This window comes from Molothrus aeneus, chromosome 4, assembly GCF_037042795.1.
Source record: "Molothrus aeneus isolate 106 chromosome 4, BPBGC_Maene_1.0, whole genome shotgun sequence".
Taxonomy (NCBI): domain Eukaryota; kingdom Metazoa; phylum Chordata; class Aves; order Passeriformes; family Icteridae; genus Molothrus; species Molothrus aeneus.
This window is the reverse complement of record NC_089649.1, coordinates 71648533-71653091: the sequence shown is the minus strand read 5'-3', so window position 1 is coordinate 71653091 and position 4559 is coordinate 71648533.

Below are 4559 nucleotides of genomic sequence, written 5' to 3'. Positions count from 1 at the left end.
GTTGGTGTCACTTTTGTGCTCAGCCACAGCCAATTCACCTTTTGAGTTGATTTTGCCTCATTTTTGTGCCTGGCTAAGCCAGAGCAGCTCTGATCCCATTAACTTCATGCTCCATGTACCTGGGGAAGATAATGAAATTACACCCAGGGATTTAACCTGCCCAGAATTTAATACTGGGAACTGCAGCTCTTCCTGTTGGAGGAAGCAGGAAATGAACAAGAAAACAAACAGGAAAATAAATATATTAGGATATTAAAGATATTTATTTATTTTATTTTAAATTTATTTATTTATATATATTACATTTATTTTTATTTATCTATTTTTATATAAATATTTATTGGCAGGCAGCACATTCCTGATTCTGCTGTAGCCCATGAAGCCTGGCTTAAGGGTCACCCTGTGCATCAATATAATCAGAATTTCCCCTGTGCCAGATCAGGGTTTGTGCAAATCACATATTTCCTTATCACATAAATCACATATTCCCTTTTCCACTGCAATATCAACATCCAGTGTTGTTCTGGGCTGAGCTGGTGCCCAAGCTGTGCCTTCCACTGGGTGGTGTTCACAGGGGTCCCAGGATGAGGGAAGGGATGAGAATCTTAACTCCATGTTTCAGAAGGCTGATTTATTATTTTATGATCTGTATTATATTAACAGAAAATGATCTATTAAAACTATACTAAAAGAATAGAAGAAAGGATTTCATCAGAAGGAATAGAAAGGAAAGGAATAGAATGATCATAAAATCTTGTGACTGCTCACAGCCTCGACACAGGTGGCTGTCATTGCTCATCAAGCAAAAACAATTTCACATGCTGGGTAAACAATTCTCCAAATCACATTCCAAAGCAGCAAAAACATGGAGAAGCTGAAGCTTCTCAGCTTCTCAGGAGAAAAAATCCTGGCAAAAGGATTTTTCATGAAATATGTCAGTGACAACATTCATGGATGTGTTTGGAGAAACAGTGACTTCTTTTGTGCCTCCCCTAGAGACAGAACTCCAGGTGAGGGAAGAATCCCTAAAATACCAGGAGGAATTTTGTTCACCCTCTGAGACAAGGACTTTGCACATTCCAGTAATTTATAATTTGCCATGGAGAGAAATCCTGGCTTTCTTCCCACAGGAGGAGCAGGGCAGGTCCTGGGCGCTGCTTTGTGCAGCACGTGCAGCCTCTGACCCTAATCAGGATCCTGATTTATGGGATCATGTGAGTCCCCTGATTTACTGAGCATCTGTCTGGGATCTCCTTACAAACCCTGCTGCTCAGGGCTGCCTTCACACTGAATTTACCAGTCTGGGGTGAGCTGGCTCCGATAAATTGGCACAGGGTCTTGAAATCACAGTCAAACGTGATGGATGGATGGATGGATGGATGGATGGATGGATGGATGGATGGATGGATGGATGGATGGATGGATGGATGGATGGATGGATGGATTCACTCACTGCCTCCCTTTTTTTGTGGTTATCCCAAATTCATGCCTTTAAGAGCAACGCTCATAAAATAACAAATGCTGTCTCCATGTGGATGTAATTAAAATCCAAGCATGAGCACACAATTATGTGAAACTCCTTTCTTCAGCTTCCAAGCCCCAGGAGGGCAGCCTTTAGGTCTGAGTTTCACTGCTGATTCGCTGTGTCTTGAGTGCCTGGCAGGTTGTTATTAATTTTAATGACTTGTGTTTTCCTGCACTGGTGTTGGCAGTGGTGAGCACAGCCTGCAGCAGTCTGGGTGTAATTGCTGTGCAGATCCTGGCAGCAGAGGAGGAGGGAAATACATGGACAGATGACAAAAACCAAGCAGAAAAGCTGATTGAGCCTGGAGGAGGAAGCAGCTCTGTGAATCCTTTCTCTGTGAGTCCAAACCTCCCTTCCCAAATCACTCCAAGCCCCATCCAACCCAGCCTTGAGTGCTTCCAGGGACATCCCTTTGATTTCTGTGCACATTTCAGAGAAGGGACCTGAGCAAGGGCCTCCAGCAGGTGAAATAACCCCTCAGGTTGATTTTTTTTGGATCATCAGTGTTGGTTTTTATCCCTTCCTGTTGGTCCTGGCAGCTGGCAATGCCTCCTTGTCACCACACACTGCTCTTAAATCTTCTCCTCCAGGTTTGGGGCTCCCCATTTTGGACAGAAATGTAATTTCTCCTGCACTTTTCAAGCAGCTGGGGATGACTCCTGTCACAAACGTCATGGTCACTCCCAGAGATTCTGGGATAATTCCAGGACCTGGAATCTGGGAATTCCTGTTGCAGTTATAGAACATCCCTGTGTGACCATTCCAGGGCAGAGAACCTCCAAAAAAAGGGCAAAAACCTCTTTTGCTCTGGTCTCAGGGCTCCATTCTGCCTCTGGCTACATCTCCTGCTGCAGCTGAAAGCAAACTCCAGGTTTTGCCTGGATGTAGAGGAAAGGGACAGCAGGAGCAGCAAAACTCAGCAGACCCAGAGGAAGAACCTGCTGCAATTAAAACCAGGACCATGTGGTAATGGTTGTTACTTCCCCAGCTCAGCAACAGCCACAGGAGGTGTGAAAATGCCAATCACTTGTTTTTAGAATTTAAAAGTTTAATAGTAATAAAATGATTATAAAAATAGCAATGTAATTTGAGTAATAAAAATCTGGACAATTTGGATTTAGGACAATAAGAGGCAATAAAAACAAAGAGTTACAGACAGTCCAGGTACCTCTTTCTGGGCAAAATAAGCCCAAAAAAGGACCCACGTTAACAGAGGATTAACCCTTAAAAGCAACAGCCTGTTGCATATTCATACACCTCATACATGATGCATCAATTCCATTCAAACACAGGATTCTGTCTGGGCAGTGTCAGCTTCTTCCTCTGAATCCTGACAGCATCTTCATGACTGAGCAAGGCAGGAAGAAGTTCATTTCTGCTGATAATGGAGCAAGAAATTCTCTTTTTCTGAAAGATTCAGGTGTCCTGTGGCTGCTATCTCAGTGCAAGTACTTCATTCCTCTCTTTTAAAAAAAGTCTCTTACATAACATAGTTTCTATTTTAACATTTTGTTATAACCTAAAACTATATTTAACACACCACTTAAGAAAATTAATACAGCATAACTGTCACCATCATATTTTCTGAAAAATCCCTTTGCCAGGATTCTTCTCCTGGGAAGCTGAGAAGCCTCAGAGAAAAAATGAAAACAAGAATTATTTCATTTGCTTCTCCTGTGTTTTGCTGTTTTGGAATGTAGTTGGACATTGTTTATCCAACATGTGAATTGTTTTTATTGAATGACCAATCACAGCCGGCTGTGTTGGGACTCTGGAAGGAGTCACAAGTTTTCATTATCATTCTTTGTAGCTTTCTGTCTGTATCCATTCTCTATTCTTTAGTATAGTTCAGTATAGTGTTATATAATAGAATAGAATATAAATAATAGAATAGAATAGAATAGAATAGAATAGAATAATGAATTAGAACATGGAGTCAGATTCATCATTCCTTCCTTCGTCAGGGCTCCCTGCAAATACAATAAACAATCTCTTGTTCCAAGGTCTTTTAAGATTAAACTATCCAATTAAGAACTGACACCTAGATTATTTTCCCTTTTAACCCAATAACTGATTCCTCAAACCCCTCAATGTGGACTTTTCTGACCAATTACAAAACACCACATGTACAATAATACCAAATGTATTATGTTAGAAAGTTATGCTGTATAAATTTTCTTAAGTGGTGTGTTAAATATAGTTTTAGGTTATAACAAAATGTTAAAATAGAAACTATGTTATGTAAGAGACTTTTTTTAAAAGAGAGGAATGAGGCACTTGCACTGAGATAGCAGCCACAGGACACCTGAATCTTTCAGAGAAAAAGAATTTATTGCTCCATTATCAGAAGAAGCGAACTTCTTCCTGCCTTGCTCAGCCCTGAAGATGCTGTCAGGATTCAGAGGAATAAGGTGATGATGACCAGCCAGAATCCTGTGTTTGAATGGAATTTATGCATCATGGATGAGGTGTATGAATATGCAACAGGCTGTTGCTTTTAAGGGTTAATCCTCTGTTAACGTGGGTCCTTTTTTGGGCTTATTTTGCCCAGAAAGAGGTACCTGGACTGTCTGTAACTCTTTGTTTTTATTGCCTCTTATTGTCCTAAATCCAAATTGTCCAAATTATGATTACTCAAATTATATTACTATTTTTATAACCATTTTATTATCATTAAACTTTTAAATTTTTTTTAAAAACCCAAGTGATTGGCGTTGTTCACATTTCCTGTATTTCCTTTCCAAGCATTCGCATCCTCCTCCTTCAGAGGCAGGAGCGGGCGGGCCGTGCCCGGGGAGCGCTCGCTAATGAGATCAGTGGTTTGTTTTCATTTAATGGGCTGCCGGAGGCCGTGCTGGAGCTGGAGAACCCCGGGCCCCTTTGTTTCAGCTGTAAATTGCCATTTAACTCGACAGCTCCGCTCCCATTGTTGGCCGTGTAAAGATGGAGCGAGGTAAAGGAGGGGATGAAAAGCTGGGGGTGACACCAGGGAGAAAGGGAGACAGGGTCAAAGCCAAGGGCAGGGCCGGGAGAT